General features: G+C 37.3%; 1 protein-coding gene and 1 pseudogene across 3 annotated transcripts in view; one reads left to right on the plus strand and one right to left on the minus strand.

Annotated features, from left to right (window-relative positions):
• B3GALT1 (beta-1,3-galactosyltransferase 1) overlaps window positions 1-25,327 on the plus strand; it is a 574,453-nt gene that overhangs the window by 249,292 nt on the left and 299,834 nt on the right. The window lies entirely within an intron of this gene.
• Window positions 1,852-4,787, minus strand: LOC100987269 (hsc70-interacting protein-like; annotated as a pseudogene).

Raw genomic sequence — 25,327 nt, forward strand, 5'->3', positions numbered from 1 at the left:
TTACATAGCAGTTAATCTCTTGAACATGACCCATTCCCATGAAAGACAAATCATCTAATTGAAACAGTTCAGAGGTCACAACATGAAGCTTTTGGTCCTGAAGCTGCTATTTGATGAATGAGTTTCCTAAAAGGAGCTACCTGTGCTCCACGTTTGTATGGCAATATTAATACAGACACTGAACTTAGAGGGATATTTTGAAAAGACGTTAAATTCTTTTTTAAGTCCTTCTGAACCTGTTTATTTATTTATTACATGTTTAAATAAATCCTATCACTGTTTTCTTCTGCTTTTATTGAATCCCATCACATATTTTATATATTTTTTAAAATGTTTCACTTATCTTGTATAAATAATGTAAGATGATTTTTCTGCCTGATAGAAAGGAAAGGACCTGTCCTTTCATAATTTATCGATGTTCTCTTTGTGTTTTCTAAAATTTCATTCAGTTGTATTCAATTTTCTTTTCTAACATGTTTTGAGATTTAAAATAAGGCTTAAGTGATTCTGCTATGAAGTATCCTGCAAAACACTTAACTTTCTACAATGGGGAACCCAGATGGTGGTGTGAGAGAGTGTGTGTGTGTGTGTGTGTGTGTGTGTCTATGTATGAAATAAAATTTTATCTTAAGTCTTAAATTAGATTACTCTTATTTGGGTTTTCTGTCTCATGCAGACAAATCTGTCCAATTAAATTTCAAGAAGTAAAGCAAACCAAAAAGAACTTGAGGTGTCTTTTTTTATTATTTGTCTTTTTTAACTAATATTTAATCTCTTCTGTTCAGGAATATATTTAACCTGGTTCAAGTTCTACCTCTCATTTTGTATTAATCTACAATCCATATATACTCTTACTGGCATATGATTTTATATTAACATTTATTGATGCCTGAATATGTGTTGACTATCCAAATAGGTTGTAATCTCCTTGAAACCAAAGTCCAATCACTTTTTAGAATCACTTATAGTTTCTAACTCATTACTGACAACACATAAACCTCTCAAAAAATATTTAGAGAATTGTATTAAATGAATTATCAATGTTTGTTAGCTATTTATAACAGTTAAAAATAGCAATGCATGTATGTATGTTGGTGGGGGGCTCACAAACTTAGGCAGGTGTTAGTATCCCTATTTTGCAAAGAAGGAAACAGAATCAAAGAGGCTCATAACCTGCATACTAACCTTCCTTGGATGTCCATCTTGGAAGAGATAGAGCAGAACCAAACCCTGGCCTGCAGAACACATGTCGACTTTCCACAGTGCCCTGCTGCCTCACAATCATAAATAACAGTATGCTCTTCACTCTGTATGGCATACTTCAGACAAGTTCCTGACAACAAGAAGCTTCCCATTAAAGTCATTAATAAGGCATTTCCCTCATATTAGCAAATAATCATTGCTTTCCCTTCCTATGTTCAATTCTTACCTACATCTTTTTTTTTATGTTTGCCTCACACTAATAACTTTTATTTCACTCAGAGCAGTAATCTTCCATACATAAGTATATTCCCTGCCAATAATTCAAAGAAAAAAATCCAAAATGATTAGTAAAGAAAAATATAAGAATTAACAGACCCTTTAAATTTGTTTTAAATATTTTGGAGATTTAAAAAGTGTTTAAAGTTTGTAATTCCTAGTAGGAAAACATTATCTGAATGAATACCCTAATGGCAAACCACTGTAAAATGCTTCAGCTGCATTTGGGGGAGAGGGGTAGGGATTATCTTCAAAGCACCCCAGCTCTCTTGATGAAAAGGTCAGAGGTACACTGGTTTGTATTATTGCGACATCCATAAGGTGATCTAGGTTGCTTTTCCTTCAGCAAGGGCTTTATTTATCAGAAGGACATTACGCTTGACCTCCAAATTTGGCTGACAATTTACTGATGAGATTCATAACCTTTGGGTTGCTCTGATATTTTGACATATTTGCTGGGTTCTGAGCCACATCCTAGAAAGCCACCATAACTTCTGGATCCTGCATGGCTGCAAGAACCTCTGGATCACTAAGAATTTCATTGAGTCCAGGCATTCCGGCCGTTCCAGGCATGCCCCCTCCCATTCCAGGCATTCCTCAGGGAAAATTACCAGGCATTCCCCCAGGAAAGCCACCTGGAAAAGAGCCATACTGAGCTCCTGACTGTCGTCTGGCTTCTTCCTCCCTCTGGGCTCTCTCATGCTCTTCTCGAGCCTTCTTAACTCGTTCTATTCTTTCTTTGATCTCTCGCTCTTCACGTTTTCGCTCATACTTTCTCGGATGTTCTGCAATTTTCTGTGCCCTAGGTTGAACTTCTTTCAGCATTGCACTAGCATCTTCATCATAATCCAATTTACAGGCAAGGGCAAGATCATGGGCTGCTTCTTCCCAGTGGCCTAGAAGTCTGTGTGCTTTCCCCCGCCACTTGTAAGGCTGAGCTGAATCAGGATTTATTTCAATGGCTCTGTCACAGTCTCGGATGGCAGCATTTGGCTTCTGTAATTTGACGAAGACACTGGCCCTCTTGGCATACAAAATGGCCAAGCGAGGATTCAGCTTGATGGCATCTGTGAATAAGTCAATGGCTTTCTGGAGTTCACCATCATTTAGGGCTTCAATAGCAGCCACTTTTTTATCATTTGCCGGATCCATCATCTCCTCCGTTATCTCCGCATTTTCATCTCCCATTTCTTGAGGAGCATCAGTGTCTGGTTCAATCACACCTTCTTTATCAATTTCTAGATAACTTTCCTCACTTGATGGTTCGTCTGCCTTTAAGTCTTCCTCCACCTTCTTACTATCAGGTTTTTCTTCCTTGGTATTTTCTTCTGATTTAGCTTTCTGAGTAGCAGGTGGTACTTTACCTCCCATGCTCTCCACCCACTCCCTCAGGAAGCACATTTCCTTGGTGTGCAGAACGCTCGGATCCTGCTTACACATTTTCACAAAGGCCCGAAGCTCGTTCACTTTGCGGGGGTCCATGGTAGGGAGGTGGTGGGCGAAACTGGGGGGCTACGGCCCAGTTCCAGGCCCAGGCGCTGGCTCGGCGTGACCGCGCAGAAGGGGGTCTTACCTACATCTTTATGAACACTGGCAGAAGTGGCTTACCTATACCTGACAAGTGTGCCTCCCCTTCCCTGGTGTGGAGACATCACTGGGTAGGCATAAGCAGCCTCTCTACCTGCCCACAGCAGCAGACTAAATGTCATTCAGTGAGTATTTAATATAGTCATAAATCTGAGTCTAGATGATTTGAAAACTTTACAGAAACTTGCTGCCTTCTCTCAACCTAATGTTAGCATCAAATATTATTACCATTAAAGGCATGTAATTTTATTTTTATTTTTCCTTTTAATGTTTGTATTGGGTTATTCCAGAGCAAAAGTAGTTTTGAGGAAAAAAATACTTCGGAAATATTCTTTTATACTCTTACTCTTTGATCAGATAAATAGCTATACCAGACCTACCTTGCAATAGGATATTCTCCATAATATTTTTTAAGGTTTTTAGTTTTCAGGTCTCAATTTCCAATTCTAGTTTTGATTATCTACAGTAGTATTTCATACCATTTTCTACTTTGTTTTAAATGTACTTAGCTTATCACTAACTCTATGTTAACCATAACAGTTGGTTCTAATCTCAAAAGTCAACATCCTTCTCATCTCTTTGCATTGCTATCCACTGAGGGAGTTGGAGAAAGCAGATGGAATATGCAAGCTAATCTCAGATAATGAGGTAATTTTGTATAGTGCATGCATTTCAAAAAATAATTAACTACATTTATTATCCTTTAGTTGAAAGTCTGAGTACTTGTGAGGGAAGTGGTGGAGTTTAAAGGATACACTCTAGACTTTGTGACCTAAAATGCAATAAGTCTCCAGAAACTTACTTTTCCTTTAAGAACCTGTGGCATTTTGACTAAGAGCAAAAAACAAACTCCACGTGTTCTCTTCCAGCAGTAAAGTATCTCAAACCCCAAGCCCAAATCCATTCTATGATAACAACTGGGAAGGTAGAAATTGCATGATGATCTCTAAAATTTTGATAAACCAGAGCTACTTTTCACTTTACTGTAGCCTTGATGTCTTTGGATGTAGAGAGGAAACATGGTAGCATTGAATTTCCTGTACCATATAAAAATAGTGGCCTCTAGTGGTTGTCTGACTTCTCACTAGAGCCTAGCAAATGGAAAGTGGTGCATTTTTCAGTGGGCTTTGGTGATGCCTTTTTAAAGACGTTCTGTTGAAAGAGGGATGAAAGAGAGGAAGTTGCATCTGAAGAATGAGAATGAAGTGACATACACTTAAAAGATGTTTTATTTAGTTTTTGAATGGTAGAGGCTTGAGCACGTGCATTAAGTAGGGTAGGCCAGCTTCTGTAAAAACCACCAATTTCAGTGACTTAACCCAAACACCGTCTCACTTATGTTACAGTCCAGGGAGGGTTGGCATGGCTGGTCAGCTCTGGAGTTTTTCAGGGACCCCGTTCCTTCAATCTAGTGATCCTACTATCCCCCACAGCCCACAGACCTCTACTGGATATTCTGCACATGAGAAAAGATGGTGGTGATGTTGGATTGCCCAGGACATTGTATAGGCTAGTCCCACATGCCTCTGGTGTTTGTCCATTTGCCCATCTACCAGATCTTAGTCATAAAGCACAGCTAACTGTAAGGGAACCTGAAGAATGTAGTCTACCTGTGTGCCCAGGAGGAAAGGGGAAAAGTTTTGGTGAACAGCTAGCCAGCCTCTTCCACCAAATTACTGTTACCTGGAAGGTAGTTGTGTTTTCAGTGTAAATAAAAAGGTGAAGATAAATAAGCAAAAATATGTTGTTTGATTGAGTTGGCAGAAGATGAGCTAGAAGGCATTGGTGGAGATGTTGCCTTTGGATAAGGGGGTAGAAAAATTTGTTCTTTGAGACTAGAGAGAAGGCAATGTAAGTGTTGATAGGTACCCAGTAGAGGACTCTGCAACCATGAAATCACATTTTAGTCTTCATGGAACTAATGAGACAGACAACAGATTCAAAATCAAGATCATTGTGTAGACTTGTGCAGTTTGTGTTTCACAGAAATGTCATGCCAGGAAAGCAGGAAATGATAGAAATCAGCCAACAGCCTGCTCTCTAAGCAGTGCCCTCGGGGGTTGTCTGTATCCTCCTGGATGAGGGGTGAAGTCATCTCCAGTCTGAGGAAATGCAAATTGCCCAGATGAGGTGCCTTTTTCTAATTTAACCACCCAGACGAGGCACATTTTCTTAAATTCACACAGAGGCACCATATGGGGTAGCAGCAGCCCTGCTCAAGAGTAGGGGTGACTTGGACCAGACCGAAGTAGATATGTGAGAAGTGGTACTATGTCTCCCCTGTTGGAGGTCTGGGAGCACACTGGAGGGGGAATTTGAGAAGGGTTCTGGAGTCCTCAGAGCTGAGTCCTTACATTATAACTTCGCTATTACACTTGAAATAATCCTTTTCAGTAGATTAAACAGACATGGAGCATTTCTGTCATGTTCTAGGGTTTTAACGACTTATTGTAAAGAGGCTGTTTATTTTTCTTAGAGCTTTATTCTCATTGCTAGTTGCTGCTAAGAGCTTGCAGCTGCATCAGTTTTGCTTGCAATGGAAAATTCTCAGTATTGGAAGCAAGGAGAATTGGGTCTAACTTTCCCCCTAACTAACTGGATGACCTTGAGAGTCTTCACATCTTTGACCCTGCATTGTCTCATCTGTAAAATGCACTCATTTTGTTAATACCAATGATTCCTTGATTATATGATTACCAACCTCTCCTTCAGTTCTGATACTTCCAGATTCTAGGGTAAATAGCAAGCACAGCAGTTTAGACAAAGATATTTCATATAAAAATTTAGGAGACCCAGACGTGTACAACCTTGCATTTATCTGTTTTTATGAAAATAAACGCAAGTATTTATTTAGAATATAAAAATAAAAATACCATTTAAACTTCCATAAACAACTTAGTTATACTATAATAAAGCAGATAAGTAGTAAAACAAATTTAAAACATTTGATATGTTTTTGTGTATATTTTAGAATACTGCTTGTCACTTAGCAAATGCAGTGTAGGTATATGTTATTGTTATTATTATTGTTACTATTATTAACACTTTTTTCTTACTGGGACCAATAATATAGAGTAAATAGTCTAACTGTAATCAAAAAAATTCTTCCAAACGGAAGTTGCCTTTCAGTGACTTTGGAATAAGTTTCTAGATTCCTTCATTCTGATGTGGCTTTGACTTTCTCCAAGGATACTAGTGAGCTTTTCCTGAAATACTTTTTCCTTTGGGAAAACTAGTGTGCATGACTACAAATATTAAAATGGCATGGGTTTCCAAACAAGATATTCTCTTTGTGTTTTTAATCATACAGTGCATCCCATCTTGTTGTTTTTTGAAATATGTTTCTGGTCCTTAAATTTCTCCATTGGTCACCTTTATCATCTTATTTCTGATTCCTTAATAGGAGTTTTAATCAAGTCTTCAGTACTTGAATGTGTTGGTACACATCTTCGGGGGGTACTATTTTATCCCTGATTATATAATCAAAACGTCATCAAATATTTATTGTATCATCATCATTAAAATATTTAATTCCAATCCAGAGAATAATTTTTAAGCTACCTGAGCTTTAGATAAGAATGTCAGATTTTTAAAAAGGCTTCAAGGATAACCAAATCTAAAACACTTAGATCTTAGCATAAAAGCTGTTCATATCAGAAAAGCAAATGAGAGGAGTATTCTGAATCAGCATCGTGGTAGGCTTAAACATGAGTAAATAATAACAATGTTTATCTGACATAGCCAAATTGACTCTGATGTAATAAAACTTGGGTTAATAAAATGTTAGGAGCAAGCTAAGAGATTCAACAGTAAGAAGAACCCCTTCTTTTCACATGAGGAAATTGAGACCGAGAAAACCTAAGTGGCTACCCAAAGACAGCACAGCTGTGCAGTGGCAGATCTCGATTTATGGGACCCCTGGCTACTGATCAGGATTTCTTTGTATTTTACCTCCAAGAAAACATGCAGAATCCCATGGCTGCATCCCAGTCTCAGTTCCACCTAAAGGTATGCCCTAGGAATTATACAATCCAAGACCACTTCTGAGCCCTCCATTTCATCTATAAAATTGTCAGCTGGACCATATAGGGGCTTAGATCTTTTTTAGACCTAAATTGCTGTGTTTTCCCACCATGGTTCATTTTTCTTAGTGATAGAAACAAAATCTTTTTCTTGGGCACAATTTAAACTTGTAATTTTGGAACTACAGCTATGGATATGAAGCTCTTAATCATCAAGGCATTTTTCCTAAACACTTAAGCTGATGCAATTTTCAGAAATTCAGAAAACAAATTTTGCAATCACTTTTCCCAGTGATTAAAAAGAAGGTAAAAGGACAGAGATGAGAGGCATAATTATATGGTACATTTAGTCAACAACTGTACAGGCAAAATGTCAAAAAAATAAGGCACCCATCAAGCATTTCAACCGTACTTGACTAACCATGTTATGGATTTGCCTCCTGGGGATCTGCGTTTATTAGGAGAATAACAGAATAACCTAGTTAAGAGCATGACCGCTGGTCACTGGCCTAGATTCCAATTCTGGCTCTTCCACCTGCAAACTGTATGACTTTGAACAAGCAATTTCCCTAAACTTCAGTTTTCTCATATTGAAAATGGGAATAAGAGCTGTACTTAACTTATGGTGTTTAAGAGAAGATACAGTGATAATGTATTGATACATTTATCATCATGCTTAACATGTAGTAAGCACTTAAGATATGTCCTTTCTGAATAGTTAGTTGCTATGCTGTACAAGTTGTTAAATTTGTACATCTCCTTCTATCTATAAGGAAGAGTGATTGATAAGGAAGACATCACTAAGCCAAGTCACCTCACTCAGTAAGTAATGGTGGATGAACCAGCGGTAGGATGACCAGGTAACAGCCGAAGGTAACACTAAGAATTGTTTCAAAACCAGCATTATTTTAGAAACCAATGTTATGCAGATAATCTGCCTGTTACCTTCTTTCCTAATAGATATACTCTTAGTTTTCTTCTTTTTCCTCCCCTTCTATTGCAGAGCTGGTGTGAAAAATACTAAGTGTATGCAATAAGAGTAAAGACTATTGTAGCCATTTAGATATCACATCTCATTTTCATTGCTATTCCATAAAACTCATAGCACATCTTCCACAAAAGATTTTTTGCCTATTTGCCTGAAGATTATTTTAAGCCTATCCAAAATTTAAGACTAAATTGCTAGTCCAATTAAGCAAAATTAACGTTTGGATTACTTGTAAGGTACCTACTAACTTTAGTAGACAAAGCTAATTCTTTGTGTCCTTTCATATTATTTATTTAGATGTCTTGCCATTTGATCACCATAGAAAAGGACATGTAACTCATCATAAAACATGTTAATTAATCATATACATGGTATCAGGCAATGAAATATAAGGTAAGAAGGATGGCTCTGTCTTCTGGGTCTTCAAACATAAAATAGGTGACACAGAAATGACGTATGTGCTGAGTGATATACAAATCCAAATGTGTGTAATAGACTTATATTTCAGCTAACTGAACTATATGCCATGGGAATGCATAGGACTGCTATGTATACGCTTCACTTTTCAAAGTCACAGTTTCTATCCAATCTATTGGGAAAATCTCAGGGAAACAATAGAGGATAGAGAAGCATAGGAATAGACAGTTATTGAATGCATTGCACTCTAACTTTGTGCATGGCATCATGCTTTAGGAATTTTGCATACATTATCATACACATCAATCTCACCATAGTCTCACATAGTGAGTGTCCTTATCTCTGAGTTCAGAAGTAACTTGCCCTCAGGTCACACGACTCCTCATAAGCTGAGATAGAACTGCAGAGTCCCTGTTCTTTCCACTATCCCGTGTTACTAGGATAAAGTAAAATTCAATCTTTTATGGGTATTTTCTTCTTACCAGCATATAGCTCAACTACTTGTCACTGAATTACCACATCTGGAGCTATCTTTTTGCTTACATTTTACTTTTATACACTGTTATAAAAGCTGCTTTCCAGGAAGAAACACAGGCTTTTATTCAGACATAAAAATAGGCTAATGGCAATGACAGGGATGACTGTGAAGGGGAAAGAAAAGCAAGAGTGATATTGCCAAATCTATGTTAGGAGTTACAGTCTTCATTAGAAAAGAACTTGAGCATGTCACATTGTGAAATAGCATGTGATAGAAAATACAATGTGGTACCATGATGGGTTCTACTTACCATATGGCGTGTTAATATATCCTATTTCCTTGGGGAATGCACTAAGGATGAAAGGAGAATGGAATCCTTCAAAAGTGTATTGAATAATCATCTGAGTCTGAATGGATTTTGATTATACCAACATGCACAATGACTCAGTGAGGATAATGAAACACCAGAGGCTCTGAATACATGTCTCACCATTCTGTAGCTATTGACTTTAGCCGAATATGAATTATGCCAATGGGATGGAATCTCCAAGGATTTTTCTATGGATCTCAGGGACAACTTGGAAGGAACCAATGCCAAATATTACTGACTTGTGAATTGCTCTTTTTTACAATTATAGCACAGTAAAGCATCACATTTTCAATGGTAATCAGAAGGACAGGTAATGAAAGGAAAGATCACTCTATATGGAAGGATTCAGCAACATGATTAAGAATATATTAAATATTATAATTATGGAGGCTTCACATACTCAGAGGTCGAATTAAAAAAATACTGCTGTAACTATGATGCTTAAAACTGAGCACAAATGAGGCATTGGAATAGAAGCAGGTAAACACTTTCGAGGACTAAAGCACTTTAAAATACTTTCATGTAGAAAATCTCTACTTATCTATTTGTCTATAATGAACAATAATGAGAATGTACAAATTTTTAGGAAACAATTATTGGCAAGCATGCAAGCTAAAGTATTAAAAATGTACTATAAGGACACCATGGGGAGATTAAGTAACATGAGGAAGCCTTTCTCATGTTAAAAAAATTCTGCTGTTTTTAAAACTTGTCTTTTTAATTTCAATAATGAAGTTTTATTTTGATCAAAATATTTAAACTCAAGAACCTCGCTGCTTTATTAAAATCTAGAGCTAAGACAATGAAGTAATATTTACCAAAGAGTTGTAGGAAACAACACAGTGGGTAGACTATTCATCCCTCATTTTCATTGGTCAAGGATGCCCTTAGTTGGAAAATGTTCGTTCACTGCAACTTCATAGAGGAATGAACATTCTAGGTATGTATGCTACACTATTCTCATTTAAGAAAAATTATTTTCTTGTGGAAAAACTGATTACTTCTTACTGTGTGCCATCTTCCTGCAATGGAATATTTATTTCTCACAATAAACCTAGGAGGTAGGTAATGTTGTGTCTGTTCTACAGAAGAAACTGAGGAAAGTGAAAAGACTGGAGAAATAAGGAATTGTCCTCTTGGGTCCAGCCAAAGTTCATTTATGGATCTCTGTGATTCTAAAAACCTGTCTCTTAAAACTAAACCATTTGGCTGCATATTATAAATCACTCTACATTGTAGAAAAATAATATACTGCCTTTTACAGAACTACTGACTATAAAAGCTGGTTATCTACATAAGTACATTAGTCTTTTTTTTTTAATTCTGTTTATACACCTCAAAGTAAATTATTAAGTGACTTGGAGATGGGTTGTGTGATCAAAGACGTTTTCATTTAAATATCTTATTTTGTATACTTTTATGAATTACAAACACTGACCAACAAAGTGTTCTTTGTTGCCAAGAATGTCACCTTTTCTAATAAAAAGTTATGGATATTTTTACCTTCTCAACTAAAACCTTATCATTTTGATGCAAAGTAATAAAATACTTGGCTACAGAATGGAAATTACCTGATTGAAATTTTAGGTTTGTTATAAATTATTTAATATCTAAAGTGTTTGGCTCTTAAAGTTTCAGTAGAACTTAGAAACATGATATCTTGGATTTCAAGAACAGTATTTGGCAGGACACAGGGCAACGCTCGTTCTTTCTTTCTGCTCTTTGGAGGTCAGAATGTAAGAGGAGAGAACCCTGTGTGCATTCCAGCCCCAGCTCTGCCCTGGATTGTCAAAGTGGTCATGGACTGCACCCCATCCCACAACCCTCAAATGTATAATATGTTTTTCTTGGTAGCTGGTATGAGAGACCAAAGGCATATGTCGGTTTCTTTAACTCACCCAAAACAAATGAACATTATGTACTTTTCTGTTCCACGTAAACAGACATCATTGGCTTGACTGGAGACCAAGAAGGGTACTTACCGAAATTGCGTCCTGGGAAAGGGAGAATCCAATCTGTTTGCCAGCATCACTTATATAGTAGTTTTATATTCAGTCTAAACCTTTGCAAACTGTGAGATTTCATCTACATTGCCCATTCAAGGAAAAGGGAGCAAAAGCCCAGCCCACAATGCATTTAATCACTTTTCTTATGTTTATTGTTTCCTGCTTCAGAATGCTCAGCCTTGCTTCTGGACTGGTGGTCATTCACTGAGCCAGGGATAAAAGCAGTAATACTGAGTTCCGGTTAAAATTGAGGTGCTCTCTAATTTTTTACATTGTTTTTGTCTTATCTCTGAAGGAGAATGAAGACAGTGTGTGACAACCTGAAAAAGACAAGTCTTTGGTAATCAGAAAAACTACCTTTAAAGCTAATTTTGAAAACAGATCATTTAGATAAAATAACATGGAGAAGATGAAAAGAAAAATCAAGTTTACAACAGATTCAGAGAACCATGAAGTTGATTATGATTTTAAGAATAACAGAGGAGCCAAGATGGCCGGATAGGAACAGCTCCGGTCTACAGCTCGCAGCATGAGCGACGCAGAAGACGGGTGATTTCTGCATTTCCATCTGAGGTACCAGGTTCATCTCACTAGGGAGTGCTAGACAGTGGGTGCAGGACAGTGAGTGGAGCACACCATGCGCCAGCTGAAGCAGAGTGAGGCATTGACTCACTCCGGAAGCACAAGGGGTCAGGGAGTTCCCTTTCCTGGTCAAGGAAAGGGGTGACAGATGGCACCTGGAAAATCGGGTCACTCCCACCTGAATACTGCGCTTTTCCGACAGGCTTAAAAAACGGTGCACCACGAGATTATATCCTGCACCTGGCTCGGAGGTTCCTACGCCCACGGAGTCTCGCTGATTGCTAGCACAGCAGTCTGAGATCAAACGGCAAGGTGGCAGCGAGGCTGGAGGAGGGGCACCCGCCATTGCCCAGGCTTGCTTAGGTAAACAAAGCAGCCGGGAAGTTCGAACTGGGTGGAGCTGACCACAGCTCAAGGAGGCCTGCCTGCCTCTATAGGCTCCACCTCTGAGGGCAGGGCACAGACAAACAAAAAGACAGCAGTAACCTCTGCAGACTTAAATGTCCCTGTCTGACAGCTTTGAAGAGAGCAGTGGTTCTCCCAGCACGCAGCTGGAGATCTGAGAACAGGCAGACTGCCTCCTCAAGTGGGCCCTTGACCCATGACCCCTGAGCAGCCTAACTGGGAGGCACCCCCCAGCAGGGGCAGACTGACACCTCACACGGCCGGGTACTCCTCTGAGACAAAACTTCCAGAGGAACGATCAGACAGCAGGATTCGCGGTTCATGAAAATCCACTGTTCTGCAGACACCACTGCTGATACCCAGGCAAACAGGGTCTGGAGTGGACCTCTAGCAAACTCCAACAGACCTGCAGCTGAGGGTCCTATCTGTTAGAAGGAAAACTAACAAACAGGACATCCACACCAAAAACCCATCTGTACATCACCATCATCAAAGACCAAAAGTAGATAAAACCACAAAGATGGGGAAAAAACAGAGCAGAAAAACCAGAAACTCTAAAAAGCAGAGCGCCTCTCCTCCTCCAAAGGAACACAGTTCCTCACCAGCAACGGAACAAAGCTGGATGGAGAATGACTTTGACGAGTTGAGAGAAGAAGGCTTCAGACGATCAAACTACTCCGAGCTACAGGAGGAAATTCAAACCAAAGGCAAAGAAGTTGAAAACTTTGAAAAAAATTTAGACGAATGTATAGCTAGAATAACCAATACAGAGAAGTGCTTAAAGGAGCTGATGGAGCTGAAAGCCAAGGCTCGAGAATGACGTGAAGAATGCAGAAGCCTCAGGAGCCAATGCGATCAACTGGAAGAAAGGGTATCAGTGATGGAAGACAAAATGAATGAAATGAAGCAAGAAGGGAAGTTTAGAGAAAAAAGAATAAAAAGAAATGAACAAAGCCTCCAAGAAATATGGGACTATGTGAAAAGACCAAATCTACGTCTGATTGGTGTACCTGAAAGTGACGGGGAGAATGGAACCAAGTTGGAAAACACTCTGCAGGATGTTATCCAGGAGAACTTCCCCAATCTAGCAAGGCAGGCCAACATTCAGATTCAGGAAATACAGAGAATGCCACAAAGATACTCCTCGAGAAGAGCAACTCCAAGACACATAATTGTCAGATTCACCAAAGTTGAAAAGAAGGAAAAAATGTTAAGGGCAGCCAGAGAGAAAGGTCGGGTTACCCACAAAGGGAAGCCCATCAGACTAACAGCGGATCTCTCAGCAGAAACTCTACAAGCCAGAAGAGAGTGGGGGCCAATATTCAACATTCTTAAAGAAAAGAATTTTCAACCCAGAATTTCATATCCAGCCAAACTAAGCTTCATAAGTGAAGGAGAAATAAAATACTTCACAGAGAAGCAGATGCTGAGAGATTTTGTCACCACCAGGTCTGCCGTACAAGAGCTCCTAAAGGAAGCACTAAACATGGAAAGGCACAACCGGTACCAGCAGCTGCAAAATCATGCCAAAATGTAAAGACGATCGAGACTAGGAAGAAACTGCATCAACTAACAAGCAAAATAACCAGCTAACATCATAATGACAGGATCAAATTCACACATAACAATATTAACTTTAAATGTAAATGGACTAAATGCTCCAATTAAAAGACACAAACTGGCAAATTGAATAAGGAGTCAAGACCCATCAGTGTGCTATATTCAGGAAACCCATCTCATGTGCAGAGACACACATAGGCTCAAAATAAAAGGATGGAGGAAGATCTACCAAGCAAATGGAAAACCAAAAAAAGGCAGGGGTTGCAATCCTAGTCTCTAATAAAACAGACTTTAAACCAACAAAGATCAAAAGAGACAAAGAAGGCCATTAGATAATGGTAAAGGGATCAATTCAACAAGAAGAGCTAACTATCTTAAATATATATGCACCCAATACAGGAGCACCCAGATTCATAAAGCAAGTCCTGAGTGACCTACAAAGAGACTTAGACTCCCACACAATAATAATGGGAGACTTTAACACCCCACTGTCAATATTAGACAGATCAATGAGAGAGAAAGTCAACAAGGATACCCAGGAATTGAACTCAGCTCTGCACCAAGCGGACGTAATAGACATCTACAGAACTCTCCACCCCAAATCAACAGAATATACATTTTTTTCAGCACCACACCATACCTATTCCAAAATTGACCACATACTTGGAAGTAAAGCTCTCCTCAGCAAATGTAAAAGAACAGAAATTATAACCAACTGTCTCTCAGACCACAGTGCAATCAAACTAGAACTCAGGATTAAGAAACTCACTCAAAACCGCTCAACTACATGGAAACTGAACAACCTGCTCCTGAATGACTACTGGGTACATAACAAAATGAAGGCAGACATAAAGATGTTCTTTGAAACCAGCGGGAACAAAGACACAACATACCAGAATCTCTGGGATGCATTCAAAGCAGTGTGTAGAGGGAAATTTATAGCACTAAATGCCCACAAGAGAAAGCAGGAAATATCCTAACACCACAATTAAAAGAATTAGAAAAGCAAGAGCAAACACATTCAAAAGCTAGCAGAAGGCAAGAAATAACTAAAATCAGAGCAGAACTGAAGGAAATAGAGACACAAAAAACCCTTCAAAAATTAATGAATCCAGGAGCTGGTTTTTTTAAAGGATCAACAAAATTGATAGACCACTAGCAAGACCAATAAAGAAAAAAAGAGAGAAGAATCAAATAGACACAATAAAAAATGATAAAGGGGATATCACCACCGATCCCACAGAAATACAAACTACCATCACAGAATAGTACAAACATCTCTACGCAAATAAACTAGAAAATCTAAAAGAAATGGATAAATTCCTCGACACATACACTCTCCCAAGACTAAACCAGGAAGAAGTTGAATCTCTGAATAGACCAATAACAGGATCTGAAATTGTGGCAATAATCAATAGCTTACCAACCAAAAAGAGTCCAGGACCAGATGGACTCACACCCGAATTATACCAGAGGTACAAGGAGGAACTGGTACCATCCCTTCTGAAACTATTCCAATCAATAGAAAAAGAGGGAATCCTCCCTAACTCATTTTATGAGGCCAGCATCATCCTGATACCAAAGCCGGGCAGAGACACAACCAAAAAAGAGAATTTTAGACCAATATCCTTGATGAACACTGATGCAAAAATCCTCAATAAAATACTGGCAAACCAAATCCAGCAGCACATCAAAAAGCTTATCCACCATGATCAAGTGGGCTTCACCCCTGGGATGCAAGGCTGGTTCAATATATGCAAATCAATAAATGTAATCCAGCATATAAACAGAACCAAAGACAAAAACCACATGATTATCTCAATAGATGCAGAAAAGGCCTTTGACAAAATTCAACAACGCTTCATGCTAGAAACTCTCAATAAATTAGGTATTGATGGGACATATCTCAAAATAATAAGAGCTATCTATGACAAACCCACAGCCAATATCATACTGAATGGGCAAAAACTGGAAGCATTCCCTTTGAAAACTGGCACAAGACAGGGATGCCCTCTCTCACCACTCCTATTCAACATAGTGTTGGAAGGTCTGGCCAGGGCAATTAGGCAGGAGAAGGAAATAAAGGGTATTCAATTAGGAAAAGAGGAAGTCAAATTGTCCCTGTTTGCAGATGACATGATTGTATATCTAGAAGACCCCATTGTCTCAGCCCAAAATCTCCTTAAGCTGATAAGCAACTTCAGCAAAGTCTCAGGATACAAAATCAATGTACAAAAATCACAAGCATTCTTATACACCAATAACAGACAAACAGACAGCCAAATCATGAGTGAACTCCCATTCACAACTGCTTCAAAGAGAATAAAATACCTAGGAATCCAACTTACAAGGGATGTGAAGGACCTCTTGAAGGAGAACTACAAACCACTGCTCAATGAAATAAAAGAGGATACAAAGAAATGGAAGAACGTTCCATGCTCATGGGTAGGAAGAATCAATATCATGAAAATGGCCATACTGCCCAAGGTAATTTATAGATTCAATGCTATCCCCATCAAGCTACCAATGACTTTCTTCACAGAATTGGAAAAAACTACTTTAAAGTTCATATGGAACCAAAAAAGAGCCCGCATAGCCAAGTCAATCCTAAGCCAAAAGAACAAAGCTGGAGGCATCACGCTACCTGACTTCAAACTATACTACAAGGCTACAGTAACCAAAACAGCATGGTACTGGTACCAAAACAGAGATATAGATCAATGGAACAGAACAGAGCCCTCAGAAATAACACTGCATATCTACAACTATCTGATCTTTGACAAACCTGACAAAAACAAGCAATGGGGAAAGGATTCCCTATTTAATAAATGGTGCTGGGAAAACTGGCTAGCCATAAGTAGAAAGCTGAAACTGGATCCCTTCCTTACACCTTATACAAAAATCAATTCAAGATGGATTAAAGACTTAAACGTCAGACCTAAAACCATAAAAACCCTAGAAGAAAACCTAGGCATTAGCATTCAGGACATAGGCATGGGCAAGGACTTCGTGTCTAAAACACCAAAACCAATGGCAACAAAAGCCAAAATTGACAAATGGGATCTAATTAAACTAAAGAGCTTCTGCACAGCAAAAGAAACTACCATCAGAGTGAACAGGCAACCTACAAAAGGGGAGAAAATTTTCACAACCTACTCATCTGACAAAGGGCTAATATCCAGAATCTACAATGAACTCAAACAGATTTACAAGAAAAAAACAAACAACCCCATCAAAAAGTGGGCGAAGGACATGAACAGACACTTCTCAAAAGAAGACATTTATGCAGCCAAAAAACACATGAAAAAATGCTCATCATCACTGGCCATCAGAGAAATGCAAATCAAAACCACAGTGAGATACCATCTCACACCAGTTAGAATGGCAATCATTAAAAAATCAGGAAACAACAGGTGCTGGAGAGGATGTAGAGAAATAGGAACACTTTTACACTGTTGGTGGGACTGTAAACTAGTTCAACCATTGTGGAAGTCAGTGTGGCGATTCCTCAGGGATCTAGAACTAGAAATACCATTTGACCCAGCCATCCCATTACTGGCTATATACCCAAAGGACTATAAATCATGCTGCTATAAAGACACATGCACACGTATGTTTATTGCGTCACTATTCACAATAGCAAAGACTTGGAACCAACCCAAATGTCCAACAATGATAGACTGGATTAAGAAAATGTGGTACATATACACCATGGAATATTATGCAGCCATAAAAAATGATGAGTTCATGTCCTTTGTAGGGACATGGATGAAATTGGAAATCATCATTCTCAGTAAACTATCGCAAGAACAAAAAACCAAACACCGCATGTTCTCACTCATAGATGGGACTTGAACAATGAGATCACATGGACACAGGAAGGGGAACATCACACTCTGGGGCCTGTTGTGGGGTGGGGGGAGGGGGGGAGGGATAGCATTAGGAGATATACCTAATGCTAAATGACAAGTTAATGGGTGCAGCACACCAGCATGGCACATGTATACATATGTAACTAACCTGCACATTGTGCACATGTACCCTAAAACTTAAAGTATAATAATAATAATAATAATAATAAAAGAATAAAAAGAAAAAAATCAGCTCAAAATAAACTTAAAAAAAAAAGACAAAAAAAAATAACGTAGTCCAGTCTCCTTATTTGAATAACATGTGGTTTAGTGAAGTTATGGAGTTTGCTAATTGAGCCATATGAGTAGTTAATACCAATGTTGTAACTAGCACCCACGTATCCAGGCTGAAAGCATGCTTGAGCATGTATAGAATGGGTCTAAAAGAGCTAATGAAGTGCAAAAGGGTGGTAATTTCAATGCTCTCCTGAGTCACTCAGTCCTTTAAAAGGCAGTGCCAGTGACTGTGCCCTCTGGGGGTAGGAGGGTTATTGAGTTTAAATACAATAAAATTGGTCTCTCCCCTTAACATGTTCTTCAACAGCAATTTTTGAATATTAGATCATGAACCATCATCTGAATCCCCTGGGTATTTATTAAGGGTAGAGATTCCAATACCTCTTGCAATCTTACTGCATCTGAATCTCTGGAAAATAGCACAGAGAATTACATTTTTAACAAGCTCTTTGGTAATTCATATAGACTTAGGTTTGTGAAAGCACTTGTGAAGAAGTTGAATTTTAAAGTGGAATGATGATCTCCTTCCTGCATAGTATATGAATCTTCTCTCTCTTCTTCTTTTTCTTGAAGCTGAGGAGAGTGTGGCTGTATAAAATTGGTATTAGAACAGTGACTGGTGATTAGAAAACTGTATCTTAAAACTCAAAAAAATAAGAAATAGAATTAATCGCAGGAGTGTAGATGACAATACCTGATTATATTTCAAATAGTGTTCAAATGAATGTAATCCTTTGATTTAAATGTAGGAGTTGTCTTTTATTATGCATGGAATTTTTATTTAGTTTTGATAATCCAAGGCCATCTCAAGGATGTATTAAGCTCTGTACCATTGGAAAAAAGGAATCATTCTCAAAGTTTTGTATTTTAAATAAAGTGAAATGATAGTGACAGTGATGTTTAAATTGGCTTTTGAAAAAATATCTACTGTCACTATGCCTGTTTTGGTTGTTTTATTGTGGTGTTCTTTGTTTTTAATTCACAACTTTACTTTTTTAGAGCAGTTTTATTTTCACACCAAAATTGAAAGGAAGGTACGGAGATTTGCCATGTACTTCCATCCCCTATACATGCCAGCCTTCCCCATTATCAACATCCCCCACCAGAATGGCACAATTGTTACAACTGATGAATCTACACTGAAACAACATTATCCCCCTAAGTCCATAGTTTACATTAGGGTTCACTCTTGGTGTTGTACATCCCATGGGTTTAGACACATGTACAATGACGTATATTCACCGTTATAGTATCATGCAGAATAGTTTCACTGCCCTAAATATCCTTTGTGCCCCACCTATTCATCCTCACTCCCCCTTAGCCCCAAGCATTTATCTTTTTACTGTCTCCATAGTTTTGCCTTTTCCAGAATGTCATATAATTGGAATCATACAGTATGTAGCATTTTTCAGATCAACTGATTTTACTTAGTAATATGCGTTTAAGTTTCCTCCGTGTCTTTTCATGGCTCAATAGTTCATTTCTTTGTAGCACTGAATAATAGTCCATTATCTGGTTGTACCACAGTTTATTCATTCACCTACTGAAGGACATCTTGGTTGTTTCCAAGTTTTGGCAATTATGAGTAAAACTGCTATAAGGTCTTTGTGTGGATATTAGTTTTCAACTTTTTTGAGTAATTACCAATGAGCATAATTGCTGGTAAATACCTAGGAGCTCCATTGTTTGTATGGTAAGTGTATGTTTAGTTTGGTAAGGACCTGCCAAACTGTCTTCCAAAGTACCTATACCATTCTGCATTCCCAGTAGCAATGAATGAGAGTTCTTATTGCTCCATATCCTCATCAGCATTTGATGTTGTCAGTGTTCTAGATTTTGGTCATTCTAATAGATAGGTAGTGGTGTCTCACTGGTTAGTATGCCTTCCCTGATGACACATGATGTGGAGCATCTTTTCATATGCTTAATTGCTCTTGAATGTCTTCTTTAGTGAGTTACCTGTTAAGGACTTTGACCCATTTTTTAATTGGGTTGTTTGTTTTCTTATTGTTTAGTTTTTTAATATATATTTTAGATAACAATATTTTATCAGATGCATCTTCTGCAAATATTTTCTCCCAGTCTGTGACTTGTCTTCTCATTCTCTTGACATTGTATTTCAGGGAAGTTTTAAATTTTCATGAAGTCCAGCTTATCAGTATTTCTTTCATGAATCATGTCTTTGATTTTTTTTTTAATCTAAAGAGTCATTGCCATACCCAAGATCATCAAGATTTTCTTTCTCCTGTGTTATTTTCTAGGATTTTTATAGTTTTATGTTTTAGATCTATAATCCATCTTAATTTTGGGGAAAGGTGCCATAAGATATGTGTTTAGATTCATTGTTTTGCACGTGGATGTGCAGTTGTTCTAGCACCATTTGTTGAAAAGACCATCATTGTTCCATTTGTATTTTCATCGTTGCTTTTTCAAAGATCCATTGACCATATTTATGTGGGCTTTTTCTGGGTTCTTTATTCTGTTCCACTGATCTATTTGTCTTTGCTTTTACTAATACCACATTATCTTGATTACTGTAGCTTTACAGTAAGTCTTAAAGTCAGATAATGTCAGTTCTCCAACTTTGTTCTTCTTCAATATTATATTTGTTATTCTGGATTTTTTGCCTCCCCATATAAATAGTAAAATCAGTTTGTCTACAGCCACAAAATAAGTTGCTAGGGTTTTGATTGAGTCTGTATTGAATCAGTACATCAACATCTTCCTATCTTCCTGGTTATTTACATGAAATATCTCTCCATTTATTCCTTCTCCTTAGATATTTTTATTAGAGATTTTTAGATTTCCTCATATGGATCTTATACAATTTTTTAAATATTTGTACACAAGTATTTCATTTTTGGTGGTGCTAATTTAACTGGTATTGTGTTTTAATTCTAAATTCCACTTGTGCCTTGCTAGTATATGGTAAAGCAATTGACTTTTATACAATTGCTTATCAGTTCTGGAAGTTTTTTGTTGATTCTTTTGAATTTTCTAGACAATCATGTCATTTGCAAACAATGAGCATTTTACTTCTTCCTTCCCAATCTGTATACTTTTTCTTTCCCTTTCTTGTCCTATTGTATCAGCTAGAACTTCCTGCACAGTCTTGAAAAGGAGTGATGAGAGGGGACATCCTTGCCTTGTTTCTGATCTTAGTAGGAAAGCTTCAAGTTTCTGTCCACTAAGTGTAATGGTAGCTGTAAGGTTTATGTAGATATTCTTCTTAAGTTGAGGAAGTTCTCATCTATTACTAGTTTACTGAGAGTTTTTATCATGAATGGGTGTTGAATTATGTCAAATGATTATATTGATGTGTATCATGTCTATTAATATGATCATGTGATTTTTCTCTTTTAGCCTCTGTATGTAATAGATCGTGTTAATAGGTTTTTGAATTTTGAACCAGGCTTGCATACTGGGGATAAATCCCACTTGAACATAATGTATTCTTTACATACATTGTTGCATTTGGTTTGCTAATATTTTGTTGATAATTTTTGCTTCTATTTTTATGAGAGATATTGGTTTGTACCTCTTCTTACATTGTCTTTCTCAGTTTTTGTGTTAGTGGAATGCTGGCCTCATGGAATGCGTTAAGAATTACTTTCTCTGCTTCTGTCTTCTGAAAGAGATTATAGAGAATTGGTGTAATTTCTTCCTTAAATGTTTGGTAGAATTCATCAGTGAACTCATCGGGGCCTGGTGCTTTCTGTTTTGGAAGGTTATTAGTTACTGATTCAATTTCTGTAACAGATATAGGTCTATTTTTTCTTGTGTGAGTTTTGGCAGATTGTGTTTTCAAGGAATGGGTCCATTTCACCTAGGTCATCAAATTTGTGAGCTTACAGTTGTTCATGGAATTGTAATATTTTCAATAATGCTATAAATGTTTTTATGATTTCATATGTTTATGCATTATTTGCTTCTAAGATATTGTAGTGGGTAATAAAAAAAGTGTTATAGTTTTAATGTAGTGGATGATATATTAGCTCTTAATCATTATTTTGAATACTCAGCATTTTTTTAGCTTTGTGCTTCTTACCAGTTAAGTCAAAAAATAAATACAGAAAACTTACATATGTTCAAATTCATGTCCTTTAGTTTTTTTCTTTAGTGCTTTAGAAAGATTTTAATCAGTGTTCTTTTGTTGCTATTGTTTTACCACCCCCCAATTTAAACAGTGTTCTGAAAACAAGGGGTTATATCATAGTGAGCTTGGAAAATGTGGCTGCTAAAATCTTCTTTTTGGAGCCTCTCAGTACACATTAGCAAATCTAATTCTTGAGGACATCATGCAGTTAAAAAGAAATCTGTTCAATTTTTAATCTTGGTTCAATTGTCAAACAAATTTAGTTTCGCAAGTATAGACTTTTCGATTCTCATACATAATAACATCCTCCACAATAATTTTCTTTTAAAACTATTTTGGAAACTGTTAAGTTACATAATTCTCATTCTGGTGAAAGGAAGATTCTATCTTCAAGAAACACATTTCTTCCAGGTATCACATTCTAAAAGAAATTCACCATGGAGTGAAAGAGGGCTTTTGTAAGGGACATTCAACAACACCACAGATGGGAATTTCAACAGAAAATTTCTTTGAATAATCATTTTGGGAATCTGCCCTTAATGAAAGTCTCTGCATTCACATTAAAGCATAATTCTGTTTAGGTGATTCTGTAGTGGGGGAATCCCATGTGGCTCAAACGTGCCCCTCTCCAATGATCTAGGCACAGGCTAGAATTCCTAGTTCACCTAGAAAAAGCATTTTCCTTAATTCTCTTTATTAACTGTTACTGTGGCAGCCACATGTTTGATAGGCCTGGAGAGAGCAAATTGAGGATTATACTCCTTGAGTATTCTGTGTTTCTAATCGAAGGGCAGCATGTAGACAGAGGCAGGTTCAGCATTTACTTGGAAAAAGGAGAAACCTTGCTTGGATCTTACCCATAGCACCTCACACAGAGGGGTGCTGCAGAGTTCCCTCCAGAAACACATGGGTTCTGATCAGTCACCCAGTTTATGGTTCAACTTATAAACCAGAGTTCCAAGCTATGGAACAAGAATTTTAACCTGGACTTTCCAAAGGTCAAAAGTAACTAGCAGTTCTAGTAAGCCATAAGAATTATAGTACCACTTTCTGTAGCACTTCCGAAGTTAAGCAGGTTTTGTTTGCAGTATACATGCCGGCATGAGTTAGCCAAAACATGCAACTCCAGAGAGCTGAACATAATTGACTTGCTGAAGTGAGTAATTTAGACACTTGAAATTTTATGAAATTATAACTATGGAAACAATCAGTGAAAGGAAGGATAGAAAGAAAAGAATCCAAAATTAGAGTTTAAATTATACAACTTTTACAATCAAACAAAAAGATGCCATAATCTAGTTGTATCAGAACCAGAACCATCAAGAAAGAAAATGTCTCTTATATTGATGCAATGTTAAATCAGTATGGTGTCTAAGTCTTGGCCAACATCATATTATGTTATTAGAAGTCAATAATAAGCATAAATGCAGTTAGTAGAAACAGAAGTAAAGGGAAAAACAATAATTAAAATGAAAGTCATTTCATTTACATTATTAATACATACAGGCTATGCATGTAGTATTCTTTCCTTCTCCAAATGTCTGCTTGCTAGTAAATTCCTTCACTTTAATAACTTTCCACGGAAAATATGTAAATGCTATCTGTTCAGGAATATTTCTAAATAAGTAACTTTGTTATATCTGTTCAAGTTGTAAATTATAGGCTACAAACCTCCACTTTTTCAAGTTATCGACATTTTCAGCTTTATGGGAAAACTTCCAGAAAACGTTTTTCAGATTTGGGATGTAGAGTGAACAGATGCTTTGCTTCCTTTCTTAGTTTGTTGAGGATTAACTATTCCAGTACATTAAATTTGCCACAAACTGTAAGCATAGAAAATGAAACAAGACTTTCTCATTTTAGCCATGTCTCACCAACAAAACAAAGATTGGAAGTCATGAATATTTAAGGAAAGCTGTGTGTCTGCTTGCATATCTGGTACACATCTGCCGATTGAGGTCACTACCTCCACTTTGCACCGAGTGTTTCATTTGTCTGGAATTGGATCTTTTGTTATTAATACTGCCCTTGATGTGATCATTTGGTAGGTGACCTAGCTCACTTTACAAAAAATATGTCCGTATTTTTACTCCTAAGGTGACTACCTGGATGCCAAAAGGAGCCCTCCAATGACTTTTGAAGGGACTAGTAGGTTGGTGAGAGATGCTGATGTATGGATGCCTTAGGTTAGAGGGGAAAAAATATTGCTAGTTGCCCTATTAAATTAGAAATAATGAGAGAAAGTAAATTAAATCCTGCTGCCTCCTTGCCCCAATTCAAAGAGACATTGTTGAATTGAAGCTTCTAAAGTTCCCTCTCAAATTATCCCAAGTCCTTAATGATGTTTACTCAAGTTCTTGCTCACAAGAATTTCTTCTGCATGTGCAATTCCTGCTGTGTGCGAAGGTGATCTGTCAAAAAGATGTGCTGAGATAAGACAGGTATGAGGTGAGATGAGGAGTGTCACCAAGGTTGTAAAGAGATAGATTTCTTCTGAAAATAATTTCAGAAGAAAGATAAAAGCTCTTTTAACCAAGAAAATACAATATTTATATTTTACAGAAATAGTCTTTGGGTGTTACTTGATTATCCCAGCAAATTGCTTTTGGTTTCTACTAAGTGAGTTGAAAAATAAAAGGCATAAACTTTTAAGAACTATTTAGAAGATTATTGAATTCTGTTTGACACCAGAGATGACAGCAAATGTGATTAATTGCCACTCATAATTGCAGTTTCATTCCAGTGGTTATTGCTTGTCAGTATCAATTAATAGCTCAACGAAAACCTCATTCATTCCAGAATATTAAAGAATGATGGCTTGTGGGAATTATGCTAAACTAGCACTTTCAATTAGATTTTGGATTTTATAGGATACTGAATAATAGTTTATGAGTTTATAATAGTAAGTACCAGTGAGTTATTGTTGAATTGTAATTGCTGTAATTATGTATGTTTATCTGGAGAATTGTAATTAGCATTTTCTCATGTTTAAAAATAGAACTATTGTACTTAATTTTTCACTTAATGTATAGATTTTGAAGTTCATTACACAAAGAATAGGCTACATAAATAACCTATTCCAATAATCCAGAAAAAAAAGTGTGCTTAGCATGACAATTGGCTTATGGGGGGCAGTCAGAGGGATAAAGAATAAATAATCTGACAAGGTGCAATTCAAGAGATGAAGCT

The sequence above is a fragment of the Pan paniscus genome, chromosome 13, assembly GCF_029289425.2.
Source record: "Pan paniscus chromosome 13, NHGRI_mPanPan1-v2.0_pri, whole genome shotgun sequence".
Lineage (NCBI taxonomy): Eukaryota > Metazoa > Chordata > Mammalia > Primates > Hominidae > Pan > Pan paniscus.